This window comes from Dipteris shenzhenensis, chromosome 8 (assembly GCF_047967505.1).
Source record: "Dipteris shenzhenensis isolate YYH24624 ecotype China chromosome 8, Dip_SZ_1.0, whole genome shotgun sequence".
Lineage (NCBI taxonomy): Eukaryota > Viridiplantae > Streptophyta > Polypodiopsida > Gleicheniales > Dipteridaceae > Dipteris > Dipteris shenzhenensis.
In genome coordinates, this window is record NC_141603.1 from 15,313,659 (window position 1) to 15,339,007 (window position 25,349).

A 25,349-nucleotide genomic window follows, 5' to 3' on the forward strand; every position below is an offset into this window, starting at 1 on the left:
GGGGCGAAGAGGGAGGTGGGTGGGAGGGAAGCGGGTGGGAGGGGGGCTGGCGGCCGCGGCTGCCAGCGGGGAGGGGGTTGGGTGGGAGGGGTGAGAGGGGTAGGAGGAGCGGCTGGCGGCCGTGGCCGCCAGCTCGGGGGTGGGGCGAAGAGGGAGGTGGGTGGGAGGGAAGGGGGTGGGAGGGGGGGCTGGCGGCCACGACCACCAGCTCGGGGGCGGGGCGAAGAGGGAGGTGGGTGGGAGGGAAGGGGGTGGGAGGGGGGGATGGCGGCCGTGGCCACCAGCTCGGGGGCGGGGAGGGGGTTGGGTGGGAGGCGTGAGAGGGGTGGGAGGGGTGGCTGGCGGCCGCGGCCGCCAGCTCGGGGGCGGGGAGGGGGGTGGGTGGGGTGGAAGGGGGTAGGAGGGGTTGAGAGGGGGGGGGGCTCGGTGGCGGGGAGGGGGTTGGGTGGGAGGGATGAAGGGGTGGGAGGGGCTGAGAGGGGGGGGGGCTGGCGGCCGCGGCCGCCAGCTCGGGGGCGGGGAGGGGGGTGGGTGGGGGGGGTGGGAGGGGTTGAGAGGGGGGGGCTGGTGGCCGCGGCCGCCAGCCCGGGGGAAGGGGGGGTGTGGGGAAGAGGGGGGGGAGGGCTGGGGGTTCGCGAAGGGGGGGAGGGTGAAGAGGGGGGGGGGTTGGTGGCCGCGGCCGCCAGCCCGAGGAGGGGGTTGGGTGGGAGGGAAGGGGGTAAGAGGGATTGAGAGGAAGGGGGGGCTGGCGGCCGCGGCTGGGCTGGGGGGGTCTTGAAGGGGGGGGGACGGCTGAGAGGGCGGGAAGGGGGTGCGAGGGGTTGAGAGGAGGGGGGGAGGGGGGGAGGGCTGGGGGGCTGGGGGGTCACGAAGGGGGCGTGGGGAAGGGGGGAGCGCTGAGAGGGGGAGGGGGGAGCGCTAAGAGGGGGAGGGGGAAGGGTGAAGAAGGGGGGAGCGCTGAGAGGGGGAGGGGGCTGGCAACCGCGGCCGCCAGCCCGGGGAGGGGGTGGGAGGGGTGGGAGGGGTTGAGAGGAGGGGAGGGGGCTGGCGGCCTCGGCTGCCAGCCTGGGGGAAGGGTGGGTGGGAAAGGGGGGGAGGGCTATGGGGGGGGTCGCGAAGGATGGGGGGGGAGGGTTGAGAGGGCAAGGGGGTGGAGGGGTTGAGAGGAGGAGAGGGAGCCGCCAGCCCGGGGGGAAAGGGAGGGAGGGCTTAGGGGGGTCGCCAAGGAGGGGGGGGGAGGGTTGAGAGGGGGGCAAGGGGGTGGGAGGGGTTGAGAGGAGGGGGGGGCTGGCGGCTACGGCCGCCAGCCCGGGGAAGGGGGGGTGGGGAAGAGGGGGGGAGGGTTGGGGGGGTCACGAAGGGGAGTGGGGAAAAGGGGGGAGGGTTGAAAGGGGGTAGGGGGAAAAAGGGGTAGGGGAGGAAGGGGTTAGGCGACGGGAGAGGGGGAAGGGTAGCGGGAGGGGAGGGGTCGACGGGGGGATTTTGGCAGAAGGAGGGAGGGGAGGGGAGGGGAGGGGAGGGGAGGGGTCGAGGGAGGAGTTTTGGCAGTGGAGGGAGGGGAGGGAAGGGGAAGGGAGGGGAGGGCTGGGTTGAGGGATGGATGGAGGGAGGGAGGGAGGGGAGAGGAAGGAGAGAGAGGAGAGAGAGAGGGAGAGGAGAGGAGGGAGCAGAAGGAGAGAGAGGGGAGAGGAGGATTTGACTTACTATCACGAGCAAGAACGACAAATAAGATTTGACTTACGAGAAGAATGAAAAGGACTTACGAGAAGAATGAAAAGGACTTACGAGAATTGAGAAGAATGTTGAAGAAAGTATCAAGAAGAATGTTGAACACAAATTTGAATTCAAAAGGAACGTATGAGAAGAAAGTATAAGAAGAATGTTAGAAGAAAGTATAAGAAGAATGTTGAACACAAATTTGAATTCAAATTTATAATGAATTCAAATTTATAATGAATTCAAATTTATAATGAATTCAAATTTCCCTCTCTTTTTTGAAAATTCAAATTTATGCGTAGGAGGAGTGGGCTAGTTTTAACTCTCTCCTCATTTCATTGAAGCAACCAAGAGCGGAAGAGAAAGGATAAGCGGAGCCTTACTTTTTTCACTTTTTCCAGGTACTTGCATTCTTTTTTATTCGTCTTGTAATTCTTTTTCTTTACTTACAATTCTTTTCAATTAGTTTCTTGTTAAAGTTTTTGAGTTCTATTTCTTAAAATTCGTCTTGTAATTCTTTTTCTTTACTTATAATTCTTTTTCAATTAGTTTATTCTTAAAGTTTTTGAGGAGGGTGGTCTTTTAGAAGGCACTACAATTCTTTTTAAATTAGTTTCTTATTTGAGTTTTTGAGTTCTATTTTAATTAGTTTTTTATTTATATTTGAGTTTGTAAATTTGAGAAATGAGAGAATAGGGAGGGAGGGAAAGAGAGAAATTAAGAGAGAGAAGAGGGCTCCTTAAATGAGAGAGGAGAGGGAGAGAGGGAGAGAGAGAGAGAGAGATTCACACGGAGAAGAGGGGCTCCTTAAATGAGAGAGAAGAGTAGGGAGGGAAAGAAAGAGAGAGGAGAGAGGGGGAGAGAGATTAAGAGAGAGAAGCGGGTCTCTTGGGGGCCGTGGCTACTTGAGGGAGGGAGAGAGAGAGAAAGAGAGAGAGGGAGAGAGAGAAAGAGGGAGAGAGGGAAAGAGAGAGAGGGAGAGAGAGAGAGGGAGAGAGAGAGAGGGAGAGAGAGAGAGAGAGAGAGAGAGAGAGAGAGAGAGATGTTTATCAGAATGAAACGTGGCGAGAGGAGAGAGGAAAAGAGAGAGAGAGAGAGAGAAGAGAAGAGGGAGACTTAGGGAGAGAGAAAGAGAGAGAGAGAGAGAGAGAGAGAGAGAGAGAGAAAGAGAGAGAGGGAGAGAGAGGGAGAGAGAGAGAGGAATGAAACTTCTGTGCTAGAGGGAGGGAGAGGGAGAGGGAGAGAGAGAATAAGTGGGATGAGGATAGAGAGAAAAATACTTAAGAGTTGTCAGAGAGAGAGAGAGAGAGATTAAGAGAGAGAATGAGGTGTCTTGACTATGGCTACAAAGAGATTTAGGAGTCGAGAGAGAGAGAGAGAGAGAGAGAGAGAGAGAGAGAGAGAGAGAGAGAGAAAGTAAAGAGAGTTTTATATATTTACATCTTTTATATTATACTTTTAAAAAATTATAAAAGAGTGAATTTATGGTTTGTTTTGAAGGTGAGATAATATTTTTATATATATTCATCTTTTAAATTGAAAAATGTTAACTTTTCTTTAGATACTTGTTCTTCATTTATATCACATGCAGGTTTAGCCTCTACGTCACAACCCCTTCTTTTGCATATTTAAGCCTCTTAAACCCCAGCACATTAAAATGAACACGGAGAAAGAAATTATTTATTGCTTTTCTTCGCTTCGACGGTTGGTTTAGCATAGTTTAGCATAGATTAGATTGCCTTAGAGGAGAGACAATTCTCCAAGTTGCCAATCGAAGCCATGCTCAAATTTTTCTAACTAGTTCCTAATCGTTGTCAGTCCCTTCGCTCACATGCGGTTTAACACTCATAACATGCTATTAAATAAGACCTTTTACCATTTACCAAGAAGTTTATCAGTGGGCAGATTGCATGAGCAGATATCAGTGGACAGATTACATATATCAGTGGACAGATTACATGTCATGGGACATATTGGTGCTTGATGATTATTGGTTATTTTTATTGCATTTGTATAAATATTTAAGCTCCTTTATTGTCATAAAAACCCTTGTAAAGCCTTCTATGCTATTTTTTACATTTATTGTCATATGAAGCGCCTTGTAATAAACCCGACCATCCCGACCATTCACTAATTAACGAGTATCAGTGGGATGCATAAGTGGATATCATGTGGGCTGCATAAGTGGATATCAGTGGAACAGTTTTTAGTGGATAGATTGCATCAGTTGGGTATCAGTGCACAGATATCAATGGATGGACAGATTACATGTCATCACGAAGATTGAAGCTTTATGACTAGAGGGTAAATCAATGGATGGACAGATTACATGAATCTTCACGAAGATTGAAGCTTTATCACTAGACGACATTTTATATTACTTGTAAAGCTTTATTGGCTAATTTTTTTACATTTGTACAAATATTTAAGCCTTGTAAAGCCTTTTAGGCTATTTCCCACATTTATTGCCATATGAAGCCCTGTAAAGCCTTTTGGGCTATTTCCCACATTTATTGTATCAAGGGTTGTATATTGTACTTTACTTGTATGTATCTAAATTCTTCATTATCTTTTCTTGTAGGATTATGGAGTAATTAGCTAATGTGATGGCTATCCTAAATGACTCTCAGATCAGAGAATGGGTTTCTGATGTCACTTTGAATTTCAAAGGAAAGGAATATAGCCCCAATGGCTTTGGTAGGTGGACTCGATATCACATGGGCAGAAGAGCTTGGTTTCTTCATCAAAAGGAAAAGAGACTCTTTCTACTTATGTCAAAAAGGGAGTTCAATGGTGTTGAAGATCCATGGGATGCTACTTTCTTCAAAAAAGATATGACTTCAAGCCTTGTAGTAGGCATAATAATACAGCGAAAAGACACCTTTGTGGATATTTTAACAAAGAGTTCAGATCCTGAAGTTGGCGGTATGCATTTTGGTAGAACATGAGCGCAAACTTCTAGAGCTAGAAATGGTGGATGTAACTAAGGATGATGAAAAACAAGCCTTGAGTGCACAGGAATTAGCAAAAATTGAAGAAGATCAAGGTCGATCCACTGCAGTTATGCTAGAAGCTCTTGCTAGCAAACCACGACGTGAAATGCAAAAGGCTAGTACTGCAAGAGCCACAGTTCCAAGCAGTAAGAAAAGACATCGTCCCACTATAGAGAAAGATAATGTGGATGAAAAACGGTCAAAAAAAGAGAAAGATGAAGAAGACTCAGAATCCGAGGCTGAAGATGATCAGGATGAACTCACATCAATCAAAAATCTTAATCTGTGTCTTAATGAAGCAGTTACAGATGATGATGTGGGATATATCTAGGGTCAAAGGACGTGGTTTGTGAATGCCAAAGATGTGGAAGCTGCAGCTCTCTTTACTAATAGCCGAAGCCTTGATATATCCTATGCAATGCAAATATACGAGGCTTTGAGAGATGGTAAGAAACCTGTGGCAAGCAATGTGGTCTTGCGCCCAATAATGTTTTGTCCAACCAAAAATAGTTTTCTGGATCAAATAACATTTACAGGGCCTACACATTTCGAGGAAACCTTCAGTCAATTGTTTAAAGACACTCTTAAAAATATTCCACATGAACAAGGCGAAGAGGCGCAAGGTGAGAATATGCTAAAGGAAGTAAAGAAGGAATTTCTCCTTCATTGCAAATTCCAGCCCATTGATGGTCAACATTGCGCTTATGCTTGTAATCAGATCGCAAGGGAAGCAAAGGAGGGCAAAAGACTCACTCCAGAACAATTTGTGAAGATAAGCTCATTCCATTATTATCCTGCAACAATCTGTATATTCAAGCATGAGATCAAGTATTTGATTGAGTCCGAAAGACTTAATCATTATGTCCATGGAAAGCGTAAGATATCCTCAACATCAGAGGTCTTACAGAAGGCAAGGGTTATATGGACAACATTTGGTTCTCCAAATTCTGATTTGAAGCGAAAGGTCACAAAAGCAGACGCCGACACACTCACAAACTTTTATACTTCTTTGAGTGCAGTTGTGCCTAGGGGAACTTAAGAGCGAGAAGAAAGTATGACAAGCCTCAAGGTGGTGAGGGACAGATATGCCGACTACACTTCTATCATATTTCGTCCTGTTGAAGTGTTCAATGAGATGCTTGAAACGTGCATTGCTTGTGAGCATGGACAGCTAACCTATGAAGCTCCTTTGTTTATCTCCGGCAAGTCAAAGGTAATGGATAAGAAGGAGTTGACGGCAAGGATGTGGAGGCCTGTAAAGTACTTACCTGATAAGTATGCATCCATGGCAGCACAAAAAATTTTAAAGAAAGAATGGTTTTTTGGAAAAAAAGACAAAGACCACTGCATGGAAGAATGCATCAATGTACAGGTGAGGCGTGATGCAGTGCATAGTGCCATTAAGTATTTGCTGTCAGAGAAACAAATTCCACTTACTTATTGTAACATTGACTATAATGTGGTGAAGCATATAGCTTCTTTGTCAACACCCAAGGTAAAGCTATGGGCAAACAGGTGGACTAAAAAGGATGAAGATGGGTCGGAAATAGTAACCTCTTATATGAGAAAAGAGATCCCACAACAAGTGGTTGCATATGTGGAAAGATTAATTAGCGAGATAAGAATGCCGACAGATATGCACCAAAGCTTTCAATTCAATGTAGAGGTTACGGCAGAGTCTGGAAAGCTTGTCAACTTCAGGGGAGTCTCAGAAGATGACTTCTTCAAGAATGAGTCAGCATGGGATAAGCCACAACTATTCTTTATCAATGAAGTTTCTAGCGATGATATCCATAACTTCATTGATAGAATAGTATATACCACCATTAGCAAAGTGGCGATTTGCAACATTGTCATTTTTGTTGATAAAAAAGACAAAGAAGCCATGTAGGTTACTATAGAGTGAGCATATTCATCAGATTTGAAGATCTATAGTGGTGTTTATGCAGCAAAGAGAGGCAAGAGAGAATGTGGCATAGCGATTCAAACTCTTGAATCATTCTTTTTGTGTATGCGGAGTCCCAACCTTGATCACTCCTTACAAAAGAACATAAGAGGGAATTCAAATAATTTGAGATTGATGCTAGAAGAGCAAGATATTCCCAGGTCCATACATTATCAAAAAAACAACTATGGAAGTCCTACAAAAAGTGGGAGTCTCTTGCTTACCATGATGGAGAATTTGCTGCCGGCAGGTTGGGAGGTCACCTTGTGCAGGATGGGATATTTAGTTGAGGGTCTCCTAAGAAAAGGCAACTCCACAAATATTATTGAAAATAAGCATTTCATGGCTTATTTCCAGCTTCAAGCAGATCTAACCACAGGCTATGAAAAAGAGATAGACCACAAGGACACCGATGACATGGATGATTACCTTGAAGATCATAATGTCCCAGTTGATGATGATGAAAAGATGGACTTACATGACCTGTTCACAGAGAGGTTGGTGGATGAAGACAAACATGATGATGCATTCTTTGATAATTATGGCTCACAGGGTTATGAAAAAAGGCCACTACGACAATACTTAGCGGTATGAACTCTCTATTTCTCAACTAAATACAATTTTTTAAATAAGATTTAAATTTAAAGATAATGAATTTAATCTCTCATATTTGTTTACAGGCAATAGAGGGAGAAGAAATGGATGAAGTCAATACGGAGGCACTCCCTTCTACTTCAACAATGCAACCACCTCTAAATTTGATTGAAAAATCAAATTTAGCTGCATTGGATAAAATGGAGAGCTCATTTGAAGTTAGGATCGTTTTGATACGAGAACCTTAGTATTTAAGCTTTGGTAGAGAGGAGGTTTCAATCCTCTCCAATCCTTTAAAAGAGGTTAATGACAATGTTATCTTGGCCATTCTCAGGTAACGTTTATTTATTTGTTGCTACTTCAATGAGCTAACATTTGTTTATTTATTCACAGTGTTCAGTTATATATCAGTTTCCTAGTGCAGAATGCAAATCAATTCTATGAGCTAATGTTTGTTTATTTCTTGGTGCAGTGTAGTTATTTCTCAGCTTCCTAGTACATTGCAACATCGTGTCTACATGCTCGATGCTCTCCTTTCTTCTATTCTTAGCTCTCCTCAAAAGACTATAGAAGATGTTTGTACCTGGTTAAGCCCTTTGAATTTAGATGGGGTGCGAGTCATCTTAATGCCTTATCATGAGGCGTAAGTATCAACTCTAACCTTATTTTTACTATTTCTTTGGCAAGTTTGTGTAAAACAATAATCATTTTTATTCTAGTCGTGTAGCTCACATTGGAGTCTGATCTTCTGGGACCTTGAACTCAACCATTTATGGTTTGTGAATTCAATAGAAGGCTATCATGCCAACTCCCTAAGGTAATTATTCTCTTAATATTTTTGATACTTTCTTATTTTGTAATATATTTCATATGTCATGCTGGACAGTGCTGCATATCGGCTAGTATCTGCTGTCAGAACAACCACAGAGCAACAAGATCAAGTAGAATTCAAAAGATGTCTGCCAGTGGAGCAAAAAGATGGACACAGCTGTGGGTGGAGAGTTGCCTACAACTGCATGTTGTTTCTTAGAGAGATTTTTGATTTGGAGTTACCAGTCAAAATGGAATCATATACAGAAGTTGATCTGCTAGCATTTTGGGCTGAGAGTATTCAGCATCTAATTACTACCATTGGGAAACAACATGAAAATATGACTACATTGCAGCATGTATAAAACCTTATCTTTATACTTGTATGCTTGTTCCAGCCTTTAATTGGGCCTTTAATTGGGATGTGTAAATCTCATAACTTTTTTATATTTTCTTCTAAGAGGAGAAGAGACTGAGTCTAATGAAAGCATGCTATCTTTATACTTTTATGATTATTTAAACCATTATTTTTATTTGGGATGTGTAAATCTCATAACTTGTCTAATGAAAGCATGCTATCTTTATACTTCTATGATTATTTAAACCATTATTTTTATTTGGGATGTGTAAGTCTCATAACTTTTTAAATTTTTCATCCAAGAGGAGGAGAGACTCACTCTAATGAAAGCGTGTATGAAACCTTTTTAAATTTTTGCTCCAAGTAGAGGAGAGACTCACTCTAATGAAAGCATGTATGAAACCTTATCTGCTTGTTTAAGCCTTTATTTGGGATGTGTACATCGCATAACTTTTTTATATTTTTATGGCAGAAGGAGGATGTGGAGGACATAGCAAGTGAAGAAGAATACGATGTAGACTACTCCCTCAATAAGATGAGTCAAAAAAATATGAATCTATTGGAGCAGATTGGAAGTTCATTCACTGCTATGTTGTTAATTCGACAACAACCTCATTTTTTTGAATTTGGTGAAGAAGAGATTTCAATCCTCTTGAATCCTAAGAATGAGGTTAATGTCAAAGTCATTACAACCATCCTCAGGTTTGATGCAACCTTTTCCTTGGCTTTATACTTTGCTTATTTTGATTAAACCCAAGAAGCTAATACTTTTTTTTTTAATATAGTAATGTTATAGCAAATTTTCCGCAAAATATACAAAGCGTTTCATATATGCTCGATCCTCGTATTTCAGAAGTGCTTAGCAACAAAGAAGAAACCATAGAGAATGTTTGCAAGTGGTTGAAGCACGTTCCTATGAATGACGCACGAGTTATTTTTACAGCATATTATGAGAAGTAAGCATCAAACCCTACTTTTTTTTTCTATTGCATTGCTAGAATTGTCTCAAACACAGTGATTATTCTTTATTGATAATGCAGCTCACATTGGAGTCTGGTAGTCGTGGACATCCTTGCGAAGAAGTGCTTCTTTGCCAACTCAATGACATCTGTCCATGGCAATGTGTTAGAGTAAGTATAGACTACACTTGTTGTCACTTCTTGACATGTAGATTGATATGCAATGCACATATTCACTGTTGTTATATGTTTTGATGTGCAGATCAGCTCGAAAGTTAGTAGATGCTATCGACATAGTAATGCGGCAATGTGACTTGGCACAACAAATAGAGTATATAACATGTCAGGTATCACATCAAGAGAATATCCACATCTATAATTGTGGATGGAGGGTGGGCTACAATTGCTTTTTGGTACTTGGTCAAATTTTTGAGATACAAAATGACACCACACTGTCAACATATACGGATTTGCATCTCTATGCATTTATAACATGTACCATTCGAGCAATCATTGATTGCGAAATGAGTGCCATCAAAGAGTCAAAGAGGATAGAAGACCTCAACTCTACAAACATGGCTTCATTAGAAGAATTGGGAAGCTGTTTTACTGTTAGGGTTATGATTCAACATAGAGCTCAGTATCTTGAATTTGGGGGAGAGGAGATTTCAATTCTCTCTAGAGCTTCAAATGAGGTCAATAACAACGTTATGATGGCCATTCTCAGGTTTGATACAAACTTTTTCTCTACTTGATAATTCAATATTTTGATTAAATCTAATAAGCTAATATTCATTTATTTGTTGGTGCAGTATAGTTATCTCACGATTTGGTAGAGTCGTACAAAATCGTGTGTATATGTTGGATTCCCTCCTTTCTCCTATACTTAGTGATAGCAGAAAGACAATAGCCGATGTTTGTAAATTGTTACAGCCTTTACATTTACATGGTGTGCGAGTCCTATTTATGGCATATCATGAGATGTAAGTATCATGGCAACCTTTATTTTCATCTTATACTGGCAACATTGTGTTAAATAATAATGGTTCTTAATTATTCATGTAGGGAACATTGGAGTCTAGTGGTTTGGGACCTTGAAGACAACTATTGTTGGTTTGTTAACTCGATTGCAGGCTTTCATGGCTCAGTGCAAACGTAAGTATTCTATTAATCTGTTGTTACTTCTATATTATGTACCTTATGTGATAGACACACTAAGTTTTTTTAATATGTCACGATGAGCAGGTCGATTGAGAAGTTGGTATCTGCTATCAGAGAAACAGGACAGTAAAAGACTCGGTAGACTTCCAAAAGCGTTTAGTAGTAGAGCAGAAGATGGGCATAGTTGTGGGTGGAGAGTTGCCTACAACTGCATGTTGATTTTCAAAGAAATTTTCTCACTTAAGCCACAGATCTCATCGGAAGACTCTTTGGAGCTCAAATATTCAGAGGAGGATATACAATTGTTTAGGGCTGAAATCATTCGAGACCTAATTGCTGCCATTAGAATACAACGTGCAACTGAAGCAATATCAGAGCTTCCCTTTAAGGAAGAGGAGACTGAGTCTAAGCACTGCACAATACAGAAGAAGTAGAGACCCAGTGTACACCTACAGCACCACAGCCTCCACTGGAAGCATCAGAAGAGTTGCCACCGCCTCCGCTTGCATTTAAGGAAGAGGATACTGAGTCTACTACGAAAGCACTACATACTACAGAAGAAGTAGAGACCGAGTGTACATCTACACAGCACCACAGCCTCCATTGGAAGCATCAGAAGAGTTGCCACAGTCTCCACTAGAAGCATCACAAGAGTTGTGATGCATGTATGATGTTGTGTTTGTAGTTTTTGTTGATTATACACCAATTTGTGACTTATTACTTAAGTGGCATAATTTGATGATATTTATATAATTTCTTTATGCACACAATTTTATGATATGACTGTGTGATGATGTGATTATTTGGAAATAAATCCTTATGTGATGAGAATTTTGATATGAATATGTGATGATGTAATATTTGTAATATATTTCTTCATGCACACAATTTTATGATATGAATGTGTGATGATGTGATTATTTGGAAATAAATCCTTGTGTGATGAGAATTTTGATATGAATATGTGATGATGTAATATTTGTAATATATTTCTTCATGCACACAATTTTATGATATGAATGTGTGATGATGTGATTATTTGGAAATAAATCCTTGTGTGATGAGAATTTTGATATGAATATGTGATGATGTAATATTTGTAATATATTTCTTCATGCACACAATTTTATGATATGAATGTGTGATGATGTGATTATTTGGAAATAAATCCTTGTGTGATGAGAATTTTGATATGAATATGTGATGATGCAATATTTGTAATATATTTCTTCATGCACACAATTTTATGATATGAATGTGTGATGATGTGATTATTTGGAAATAAATCCTTGTGTGATGAGAATTTTATTCAGTGCCACATCATCATTGCATGTGACCCATAGTGGCACATCATCATTGAGCACCATTTGCACTCCTTTTGCCCCTCCACCTAGATCAAGTCGTATCTCTTGATCCAGGAAGAATTTGAGGGCACTCCAAAAAGAAAAGTCGCTCATTTTTTTGTGCTCTATGTGTTTGTCACATCACGTGCACATTTCAGCCCAAGTTACACTCACATTTGAGCCTCGTTGGACAAAACCACTTCCTTCACTCACATTTGCCTCTACATCGATGCATCTGACCAAGCACTTAAAACGAACAAAATAAAAGGAATTATTTGCTATTCTTTCATGAATCGACGGTTGGTATAGATCTAGATCAGAGTAGACTAGATTTCCATAGAGGGGACGCTTTAAATTTCCCCAAGTTGCCAATCTAAGCCATGCCCAAAATTCCCAACTAGCACCTACTTGGAGTCAGTCCATACGTTCACATACTGTTTCACATCATTACATCACCTAAAACCTTACATTCATTAGTTCAGTGAGCAGACTTCAAAGAGTACAAAGGCATTACAGATTGTTTCAGTGGGCAGATAGCACTTGATTTCACACACACATGCCACCATTCTAAAGCCTATTCGGCTATCTCATGGCATCGTGCACATCATTTTAGCCTTGTAAAGCCTCTTGGCTATTCCCGGCATTATTGCCACAAGCCTTGTAATACAGATTAGATTTTATATATTGTAGTTCTATCTTCTATCAAATTGATAAAGGTATGACTCCTTATGAAGCATTCACTAGACACAAGCCACATATTGGGCATCTCCGCATATTTGGTTGCATAGCATATGCCCACATACATGATGATCATTGCAAGAAATTGGATGCAAAGTCACGAAAATGCATCATGGTTGGCTACAGTGAAGAAATCAAAGCATACAAATTGTATGATCCCATCAACCGCAAGGTCATTATCTCCAAAGATGTAATCTTTGATAAGGAATTAGAATGGAAAACCTGACCTACATAGGAGATAGAAGCATCGAGTTCATAGTCATCTACAAAACAAGTTAATGAAGAAAAGCAAGAATTGCCAGCAACACCCCAAGCAGAGCCACAACAGCTCATACGATCTACTAGGGAAAGCAGACGTCCAACCAGATTGACATATGCTTAAAAAGGCAAAGCAATTCAGGTGGAAACCACCAATTATGCTCTTATGACTACCATCATGGCTATAGAAGAGCCAGTGTACTTCGAAGACGCAATAGACAAGCCAAAATGGCAAACTGCTATGAATGAAGAAATGCATGCTTTGTATAAGAATAATACTTGGGAATTATGCGACCTTCCACCAGGAAAGAAGGCCATAGCAAACAAATGGGTATACAAAGTGAAGTACAATCCAGATGGAAGTATTCAGAGATACAAAGCCAGACTAGTTGCAAAAGGATTTGCACAGCAATATGGTCAGGACTATGATGAGACTTATGCTCTAGTAGCAAAGATGGATTCCATACGGTTCTTAATATCACTAGTGACACTCAGTAGATGGAATGTGTATTAGCTCAATGTCAAGAATGCATTTCTCAATGGTTATCTAGATGAGGAAGTCTACATGCAACAGCCAGCAGGTTATGTTGAACTAGGAAAGGAGAATAAGGTTTGCCATCTCAAGAAAAGTCTCTATGGCTTAAAGCAAGCACCCAGAAGTTGGTACAACAGAATTGATAAATATTTTGCTAATCTAAGATACATGAAACCCAATGCAGATCATACACCCTACAAGAATATCACGATAGATGTTTGCACAAGCTTGCCGTGGCTTTTGACAGTTATGAAAAGCAATTCGTTGCCCTGCAAGATTTCCAAACTAGAGTGGAAGTCTTGGAAATCGCCTATGAAGAAGTTTTTCAGGAATTTACGAAAGTTCAACAGATGAATTCTGATGCAATTGTTGCACAGAGTGAGCAAAAAGTGGAGGAGATTAAGGAGAACATCCACAGCCTTAGGATGAGGGAGGAAGGAATCAAGAAGCAGCTTTGTCATGTACAGAGCAAGACTGTGGTATTGACGGCCACAATAGTTAAATCGGATGCATATCTTGCTATGCAGCAAGGTCCAAAATGCATGGTCTGCCATACCTCCATCATAGATGCTACCACCATGTGCACCTTTTTTGCTTTGGAGTGTGGGTGCATACAAAATTGCTATGTAGAGAATGCCATTTGCCATTGCCCAGATCAAATGTGCCTACCTACTATGCTATCTACAATGAGAAAGTAGATGCTGCAGCTTAATTTTCCATTTGGGCAAAAGATCTTAAAGACAAGGAGCTCAAATCAGTGCAGTGGTTTGCTTCTATTATTACAAGATGAATGCATTCATTATGGGAAACCAGCGCGGTGGTTGTTTGGATATACTAAAAGCAAGCATGGGATGAAATTTGACGGTTAACAAAACGATAAGTAGTCTAAAGGGCACTGTTTTAGTATAGCACTATGCAACAAATTCTAGGATAGCATGGAAGTAGTGTAGGATAAGTTATCACCAGTGCAGTGATTGGTTTGCACTAGGATATGAATAGCCACCAGCGTGGTGGTTTGCTTCTATTATTACAAGATGAATGGATTTGAAGGATGTGTGGATTCGTTATGGGAAACCAGCATAGTGGTTGTTGGGTATACTAAAAACAAGCATGGGTTTTACTGTTTGGGATTTACAAAAATAATTTAATAAAACCAGCACAGTGGTTGTTTGGGATATAATAAGCAGTCTCAATACACTACTACACATAGGTCCTATTCTAACGCTTAAGGACCAACGATTAGCACGTGCGGGGCACTAATCGTCAATAATCAAAGCGGGATTCGTTAAGCGTCATTATATAGCGACTTTAGGCAAACGTCGCTAATATAGCGACATTTAAAGAGCATCACTATATAGCGACCTTTATTAGACTTTGTAAATGGTCGCTATAGAGCAACACTTATTAGACTTGTAAATGGTCGCTATATAGTGAAACTGAGACAGTTTTCTATAGCGACGTATTACAGAGAGTGTTTTTTCTCATACCGACCTTAAAAGATAGTTTTTCCCAATGACAAATTTTTTGAGAATTTTCTTTTCTTTTCATACATGTTTGATCCTTTGAGAGAATAAAAGTACAAGAGCATGTACATCAAGCCTTTGAAGCTCATATATTCATTTCAGCCAGATTTGCTTTGTTGTTGAAGTAGTCCTTCTTGTCTTTGATCAACCAATTAGCTTTTTCTTTTGTAGACTTCTTTCCATTCACAACATTCCATATCTTCTTTTTCAAAAGAATAAACTTGGCTTTTGTTTGCCATGTATGGAAATTAGTTCCATCCAACTTCTCAAAAAAGGTCTTGGCTTCCATGGCAAGGTCTTACTCGAGGGCAGTGTCTAGTGCCTTACAAGGCTAAAAGAGTTGAAGAGCTTAAAAATACAAGCATTTAGAATAGCAAAGGCTTGTATCTAAATTCCATACTATAAAACATAATGGAAATGATGCTTTCACTAGCATGCTTCATAGAGGTGGCTAAATGAAAGCATTCCAAGCATATCCAGGTGTAGCAACTTAAAGAAAAGCTGTAGCCATAGTTGTACTGAAGCTATTAAACACTTTAAAACATCAGAAATGCTAAAGTAGCATCTAATGTAGCATCAAACTCACAACATTGTCAAAACTGTCCAAAATAGGACCAAAACTTGGAGGGTGCAATTCTCACAGCTCATAGCTCTATTCAAGGGGATTCTTATGCAAGAAGAAGGGCCTTATACTAGAGAAGGGCTACTGGCAAGGAGAGGCACAATGTTGCGTCAGGTCACCATAGCCAAGCTTGAGAAGACCGACTAGTTTTTCATCTATTGCGCCTCCATTCCTTGTTTAAATGAGCTTAGATTTCAACAATAGGTTCCCTTTAGTGTCGTGCACAGGCTCAGAGGAATTGATAGAAGGATAAGCATAGAGGCGGAATTGCACGAAATTTCGTCAGAGAGTGTTAGTGTTGGTGTTTGACGTACAGTCAAAATTTCACCAAAAGCTTGTAGCTGGAAGTTTGCCCATACAAGAGGAGTTTGCAGCTCAAAGGGTTTGGGCAATGGTCATTTGTAGGTAGAGAACAGAGCTCTCAAACATTTTAGGAAGAAGGAGGAAAATGGAGAAGATGAAGAAACTTGTAGTTTATGCTTGAGATAGCATCTAATGCTAGGCTAGGCTAGATCTAGAACCTAAAGCTCTGATACCAATTGTAGGATCCCATAGGATAGAATAGATGCATCTTGCAAGAGGTGTGAGAGCACAATGAAATCTCTATATTGACTGTGAGAGAGAAGACTCTCCTTTATAGAAATGGGGAGAAGGTAATACCTTCCCTACATAGTGGCAATCAGCCCCTACATCAGTGGGAATCAATCCCTACATCAGTGGGATTGCCTTTGTCTTACATCATCACTTAGGTCACACACTAGACACATCATAGCACTTGATGTGCCTTTACAACACACACAAACACACATGTGACTCCCCTAGATGCACACATGCACCATAGAGCAAGCCCTTGATCATACTTACCCCAACACCATCTTCATTCTCATCTAAGGGAGGAAAGTATGGTGTGGTCTCTTGGTATTAAAGCTTCTTTTTAATGTCCCTTTACCACTGATAAATATCTCCATCACTCAGTTCGAAAGCAGTAGGAAGTGAAGAGGTGCATGAAGTCATGGGCTACTAGCAAAGGAGTTCCCCGAGAGTTCCCCGAGGGGTAGTCATAGTGCTAGATCCGAGAGGAGTTGATGGAGTAGCAGAGGTAGGCCCCTGAGGTGTCACCTGAGTGGAATCAAAGTCATCTGGAGAGTAGAGATCATGATGTCTCCTCTTGCGAAGGTCTTCGTACTCGTCAGATGTGCAACTTGATCCCATGTCTAATTTGGGGGGATTGGACAAAGGTAGACACAAACATGAAGACAAAAAACAAAAAACAAAAAACAAGAGCGGGTAAGAAGCGGATAGACAATTAATTACTCAAGACAATTATGAAATTCAAACTCAAGAAATTATGAAAAGGCAATTAATCACTTGTGAAAATTATGAAATGACATCAACGCATAAAGGATAAATATGAAAGGACAATTATTTACTTAAGACAATTATGAAAAGCCAATTTTGAAATGACAAATATATATGAAAGACAAGTGGAATCCAAGAAGATTTTTATATATAAAAAATAGAGACCAAAAGTATGTCTCCAAAATTATGTATATAAAAAATTATATGTCTCCAAAAGTATGCTTAAGCAAAATTTGTCTCCAAAAGAGACATTCTCCAAAAATGCCAAAATGGTGGAGGAGGTCTACTACTCTACGCTACTCTTTGAGGTACTTTCCTCCTCCACGCCGCTAGGCGAGTCAGTGGGGACCTCATCCTCCACCTCTTCTAATGTGCGGTGATGCTCTTTAGTGATTTTTTATACTTGCAATCCATGAATGCCTCCACACAATCCATTATGTCCTTTACACAATCATATTACTCAAAGCCATATGGTGTCAAAAAACACCTTAATACAAAGCCATATGGTGTCAAAAAACACCTTAATACAGTCTCTCTTATCTAAGTCTAGAAGATCTCATCATTGGTCTCTCTTATCTTCTCAACAACCCAATCTTTCACTGCCTCCACAGCTGTATCCTCAACATAATTACATGCAAAGTAAGCAATCACAAATTGTTTCTTTATAATTTCTCTGAGAGGCTCTTATTGTTCTCTCAGCATCCGCATCAAATCGCCCATGACGAGAGCTGCGATAACGCAGGTTACTTAAGAAGTCTAATAGATCTTGTCGTGCTTTTATCATACGTCTTAAAAGTATTTCACTCTCTGCTATCTTGAGAGTCTCCTCCCTCTCTGCGTGCCTTTGTGTAGCAAATTCCTCTCTCTCCATGTGTGTCAAAGGAGAACCTTGTTGAATTTTGGTCTCTCTCTGTGCTCCTTGGTCAGCAATCCATTCTTTGAGATTGTTAATTCCAAACTCCACGTCTTGGACAATGCCAAGGACATCCATGGGTGGGGAGATGATAAAGAAAGGGAGATGGACTACGATGCAAGAAAGAAGAGAGTGTCTGCGGAAGGACTACGATGGAAGAATACAAGTTAATGAGAAGCACTAGGATGGATGAAAGAAGAGATTGTTTGTGGAAGAACTAGGATAGAAGAATACTTGGTTATCAGGATGGATGAAAGAAGACTCTGAGAGTGTTTGCGGAAGGACTAGGATAGAAGAATACAAGAAGAATACAAGTTAATGAGAAGCACTAGGATGGATGAAAGAAGAGAGTGTTTGTGGAAGAACTAGGATAGAAGAATACTTGGTTATCAGGATGGATGAAAGAAGACTTTGAGAGTGTTTGCGGAAGGACTAGGATAGAAGAATACAAGTTACTCAGAAGGACTAGGATGTAAGAAATAAGAGAGTGTTTGTGGAAGGACTAGGATGGAAGAATACAAGTGCACTAAGGCACGATGTGTTCACTATGATAAGGATAAGGGTTGGAATAAAGTGAGAGGCACGATGTGTTCACTATGATAAGGATAAGGGTTGGAATAAAGCGAGTGGAGATTGAATGCTCTACTTTAAGTGAGTGGAGATGATAAGGATAAGGGTTGGAATAAAGTGAGAGAAGCATTGCGAATGCTCTACTTTAAGTGGGTGGAAGGGGAATGGCTCTATGCTTGGAGGAGCCCATGGCTATGTGCAGATGGAGGCTTTATGGCGTAGAGCTGCTATGGCTAGAGTTGTAGAGCCACTGGTTGATGCAAGGCTATTGATGGCGAGCCACGGTAGAGTTTATAGCCCTTGGCTTAGTTGATGCTGAAGCCATAGCTTTGGAGTGCTGAAGCCTTAGCTTTAGTTGTAAGGCTATATAGAGCAGGAGTGTTTCTTGACAAAGGCAGCTACTGGAAGCATACAGTGGAGAAGGCTAGCATCGTCGGAATTTTGAAGACTGGCAGAAGCTATCAGATCATTGTAGAAGCTTAGGTTGTCAAATAGAATAGGCTATGCTTTGTGAACTTCTTCCACAGGAATCCTTCTACCTTCGCTTCAACAATGAGCTCTAACTGAAAGACACTATATAAGAGTACCTTAAAGTTTGAGGCGCCTTAATCACACATAGATCTGAAGGAAGATCTATATCTTTCTTTCTCTCACAAAGAGGAAATATCTCCCAAAGAACTCTCTATCTCTCCTATGAGGTAATTTCTCTCACGTAGATGGAAATTTATTCAAGATATCTCAAGAAGATGAATGGAAATCTCTCACAAACACTCAAGAAAGTGATGACGGAAAATTTGCTAAATGGGTGGAAAATTTCTCACTCATCGGAAGTGAAAGAACTCGATCTATCAATCAATCACACTCTCTCATACTCTCACAAAGAAAGATGGTGCCTTAGCGGAAGGCAGAACCATGCTCTGATACCATGACAAAATATGAAGAGGGGAGAGGAGAAGAGTGGAGATGAGGAGAGAGGGCACAACTAGAGAGCACACCACAAATGACTAACTCTACACTAGAATTAGTTGAAAAAATAGAATATATACAAACCCATTTAGGGTTAGGGATAGGGGATCTAACCCTTTCCTTTATAGCACTCTATAAGGTTAGTGCTATGCACATATGATCATGTGATGGTGCTATGCACACATGATCACATGATGTTGAGCGTGAACTCTCAACACCTTCTGTCAAGATCAACATCATGAAGTAGGCCTTCCCTCAAGATGATGATTCTGGGGAATTGAAGAAGGACTGAGCATTACATTCCATCACCTTCTCCCCGCTTGTGGTTAGGAGACCCTTGTGCCTCGCAAAGCCATCGGCATACTCCCATGCAGCCGAGAGTCACTTCTCCAGCTACGAGTGGCCAGCGTACTCCCATGCAGTCGAGAGTCGCTTCTCCAGCTATGAGTGGCCAGTGTACTAGCTCAACACGATAGGGCAGTAGGTGTAGTAGAAGGGAGAGCAGTGGGGGATGCATGGCATACTACTTTGGGGGGGGTAATGGTGGGGCAGGAATGATTTAGATGATGCAGACGTGCCAGAGGGTGATGGTACGATCTTCTATGACATCACTCAGACAGAAGGCATCGTGATGGATGCATGGGGGAAGGACATCATGGCCTTCAAGCGCTTGTAATTGCTAACAACTACAAAGATTGCTTTATTTACTACAAAGACCATCTAAAAAAGTTGGCTGATGAGACTCTCACTACTGTTTGATCTAGGTATCCCAATCCCCCCATGTTCAGTTTACAGATAAATGAGCCAAGTCAAAGATTGTTATGATACTTACCAATAAAATATCTTTGCTTAAGAGGCAGGCACTAGCCGAGATTGCCAAGAAAGAGGGAGGTCAACCACCAAGGGGCCAGCCCCACACCGCTCACAAGCGTGAGTGGAAGAAAGCAATGAAGGCAACGAAGGCAGACCCTAGTCTGTAGCATGTGGAGGCACAAAGGATCCAAATGGAGCAATATGGAAACGTGCATTTTGGAGCAGGGGTTGTTGAATCATGGGAGGCCCAATTTATACGTATCGATCTCAAATTATATTGTGTTTATGTGGTTTATTAGGAGGTTGTTTCTTTGTACTAACCCCTCCGCAAATTGTGTCATCTTGCAGCTTGATATCATGGGCAGGTACCCTACTCCTGTCGAGACAGCCTACCACCGCCCGCATCATAGAGGAGATACACGGAGGCACTTCTATGATGATGGGTTGATTACTGAGGAGCAGTATATTTGGGCTACTGGTGCGCCCCCCAGGTAATTTAAAGTAATAAAATAATGTCAATATTATAAATAAAGATTTGATTTTTCATACATGGATACATGTTGTCCCTCGTTTACAGGGCCCTATGGCTAATCAGGAGGAAGAAGATGAGGAAGAAGGGAGCGAAGGAGGGAGCGAAGAAGGAAGTGAAGAAGGGAACAAAGAAGGGAGCGAGGACGTGGAGAACTTAGATTAGTCGTAGAAGTAGTGCTAGCTACTCTTTTTTGTACTTGAAGCCATTGGCTTAGCTTTGTGCCTCTCTTGTATATACACTCCTCTTATTTTTTGTACTTGAAGCCATAGGACATGGCTTTGGCTTCATGCTATATGTACATACAAGCACTTTTTAGGCTATGAATTAATATACACACCTTTTATTTTTTTGGCTTTCAATTTCCTTGTGCAATGTTCTATCGATGAGTGCCTTGTGAACTAAACGTTTTGGAGTCATAATGTTTTATTTGGAATTGTAATCGTCGACTATAGACGTGCTTGCAATCGTGCTAATTAAAATGCGATTGGCTGTAAGAATTGAATTGCACAATGTGGAAATGAGATTCTTGTAACTACATAGCATACACAACATACATAGCATTCTGTTCAACCACACAAAATTCTGCTCTTATTAAAAAAAAAGATTTTGTAGAGCATCTATAAGCACGCCTATGTACGCATCTTTCTGGTTTTTTTTTAAATTTCCATAAAGCATCTAAAAGCGTGTCTGTAGGCACATCTGTCTGTTATATAGATGCGCCTATAAATGCAGGTCTGTAGACACGCCTATAGACATGCAAATAGATGTGCCCGTAAGTTTTTTCTTTAGTTAAGGAAATGCATCTATGTACGTGTCTGTGGGTGCTTTTTCTTGTTGTGTTTGTCATTTTGTTTTCATGGGATGTTGCATCCTTGATCTTATCACTTTGACTGTCAAATACTAAATAGTCCTTTGTTGATCTCATCCCTGTTTTTGATACATTCGTAGAACCATTTGTCACATTAACTATTTCATAGTCAAAGTCAAATACCGAATAGTCCTTTGCTGATATCATCCCTACTTTTAAATGCATGTGTTGAGATATCGAATTGTCATCGTGGCAATTCGCAAACATCCATCCTTTGTGGACACATAGCATACCAAGAATGTTATGGTACTTAATGCATAGTATACCTAAATTGGAACTCATTTGGGGTCGTCAAAACCTGCCATCTTTTGAAAGAATTAGATTGAAGATATCTCATCCATTGGACCCAGTTTACTGCTCTACCTTCACTGTCGCTCTGATGGATCACCAATCTTCATCGCTCACAAGCGACCAAGTTTGGTCTTTTGATTTTTAGATAAGTTGATGGGTATTCACACCCGCAAGATCACCAGTGTAAATGGAATACAAAACTCCGTTCTTTTGGGGTTGGGAAAATATATGAGCTTAGTCAACATCACATTGACAAAAGCAAAGAACTAAGAACTACAAGGTAATCGAGATATTATTGTTTTGAAAATAGAATTCATTTCTCCCTCTCATTGCTCACAGGATAAGGAGGAAATATGTACAACATTGTACGCGGAAAAAAAATAATGGAAATATAATGCCCACGATAGAGAATTGACAAAATATTAAGAGGGGAGAGGAGAAGAGTAGAGATGAGGAGAGAGAGCATAGCTAGAGTGCACACGACAAATGACTAACTATACACAAGATTTAGTTGATAATGTAAAATATATACAAACCCTTTTAGAGTTAGGGTTAGGATTAGGGCATCTAACCATTTCCTTTATAGCACTCTATGTGTTAGTGCCATGCACGATATCAAACACACGACGTTGAGATGGTTCTCAATACCTTGTTAGATATGCTCAATGCCCCACCCTCCTGGTAACTCAAGTGGTCCAAGGTGCTCAAGTTGTAAGGCCCCCATATGAGGAGAAGCCATGTGTGAGCCCGGGACACTGGATGGATCCTGACTTGCATGTTAGATGAGGTCTATCAATGAGATTGTTGATGGTAGAAAGGTGATTATGTGGGAGCCCCTTATTCTTGCTAGGGCCTGGGGGTCCCAAGGGGGCAAGCGGCCCCCCTAGTGGGGGTTTAGGGGCGAGAGCCCCCGAGGCAATGATATAGGGAATATTCCCTAAATATTCCATGGATGACTAGTCGGTTCCATCGACTAGGTTGACTGGTTGGTTCCATGATTCAGCATACATCTAAGGCAACTGTGACCTAGAACATATCAAAGAGTCAGTATGAGACGCGGAATCAGAAAAGGATCCAGAACCTAGAGAATTAGCTCACAGTTGAGAAGTTTAATGAAGGAGAGACAGCAGAGGAGTTCATAACCCGAATCAAAAATCTTCGTGACCAGATGGCTGGTGCTCAGATACAGCTCAGATACAAAATACTAGCGAAGAGCTAGCTCCATGGTGTGTCCGGATATGTCCACCAAGGTTTGATGGATTGGTAACAGCGCTTAACACTCAGGTGAGACCCCAACCATTGTCATTTTAGGAGTTATGTTCTTTACTTATGGAGGAGGAATTGAGGCTTAAAGCTAAGATGGAGGCGGCAATGGGGATGATGCATTCTCTGCCACTACGAAAGGCAAAGGTGGTTCCTCCACCAAAGGTGAGTCCTCTACTAGTGGTGACAAAAATAAGAAGGGTGGCAAGAAGAAGTTTCAGGGAGAATGTTTCTATTGCAAGAAGAAGGGCCATGTGATTGCAGATTGCCAGGTCAAGAAAGCAGATGAAAAGAATGGTACCCTGAAGAAGACAGATAAGGGGAAAGAGACAGCTAACACAGCGAAAGTACAGTTGGATCTATTTTTGGCCATTGAGGAATAGTGTTCCTCAGTTCGAGAAGCGTCAACCACTGATTCATGGGTGTTGGATAGTGGTTCTCCCGTCACATGGCCTACAAGAAGGGTCTATATTGTTCCATGCAGCCTCTACAGGAACCCATCACCATGACGGTTGGAAATAATGCAAAATTCCTTGTTGAGGATACAGGTACGATTTCATTTGTTTCTATAAATGGAGATGTTAAGAAATATTTAATGTGCTGTATGTTCCACAAATCAAGAGAAGTTTGCTATCAGTTGCTTCCATAACTAACCTTGACCACCATGAGGTGAGGTTCAACAAGACAGGAGCGAAAATTCTGGATAGTGCTGGCAATCTTGTTGGCACAGGAGTAAGGAGGAACAACCTGTATGAGCTAAGTGCTCTTACAACCACTGTTGGAGTGGACACGGCACGAAAAGATTCATCTACATCAGATTTGCAGTGCTGAAGGAGATGCAGAAGCAAGGTATGGTTGCTCACTTACCTGCAGTAGCAGAAATCAAAGAACCATGTGAAGCTTGCATGATGGGCAAGCAAGAGAGAAAGGCATTCCCACAAGAAAGAAAAAATAGAGCAAATGCTCCTCTAGAGTGGGTGCATGCTGACTTGTGCGGTAAGATGCCTACACATGCCTTGGGGGGATCTTCCTATTTTTTATTGATTGTCGACGACTATAGTAGGAAGATGTGGGTGTATTTTCTTCGCGAAAAGGCCCAAGCTTTTGGTAAATTGAAAGAATGACTACAACTTGTTGAAAATGAAATAGGGAGAAAGCGAAGAAAATCAGATCGGATGGTGGTGGTGAGTTTGTTTCTACAGAGTTTGGAGATTTTTGCAAGAGCAAAGGGATCAAGCGACAAATGATGACACCACATACACCTCAGCAGAATTCAGTTTTTGAACACCGAATGCAGACCATTGTGGAGATGGGGAGGTGTATGTTGAAGGTGTTGGACTACCAAACCACTTTTGGGCTAAGGTGGTGAATACTGCAGTTTACATCCTTAATCACAGCTACACAGAGGCACTCAAAGGTAAAACACCACATGAGGCTTACAGCGCGGTAAGAAGCCATTTGTCTCCCATTTGAGAATGTTTGGGTGTGAATGCTATGCACATGTACCAGACAAAGAGAGAAAAAAGCTATACGCCACAAGCTGTTGTCAAAGTGCCATCTTTGAAGGGTAGGATTCTACTGGAAGGCGAGCTTCCCCTCCCCCCCCTCGCCGTTAGCCCTACCTCCCCCTAGCTCCCCCCTCGCCGCGACCACCTCCACCCCTCCCCCTCCGCCCTCGACCCCCGTCCCCCCTCCCCCCCCCCCCCGCCGGCCACCTCGCTGCCCCTCGCCTCACCTCCGCTCCAACCCGCCCCCTCGCTCCAACCCAACCCCTCGCCTCCGCTCCATCCCGCCCCCTCGCTCCAACCCGCCCCCTCGCCTCCACTCCAACCCGCCCCTCGCCCCCGCTCCAACCCGCCCCTCGCCATCGCTCCAACCCGCCCCCTCCGCTCCAACCCGCCTCGCCCTCGCCTCGCCTCCGCTCCAACCCACCCCCTCGCCTCCGCTCCAACCCGCCCCCTCCGCTCCAACTCGCCCTCGCCCTCGCCTCGCCTCCGCTCCAACCCGCCCCTCGCTGCTCCCTCGCCATCCACCCCGCTCCAACCCGCCCCCTCACTGCTCTTTCACCCCCTCGCTTCACCCGCCCCCGCCTCATTCCGCTCTCCCCGCCCCCCGCTTCACCCCTCCACCCCTGCCATTCCAACCCTGCCCCCCCCGCCCTCCCGTGCCCTTCCGTACTCCCCGCACCCCGCAGCCTTCACCCCGCCCTCCGTTTCGAC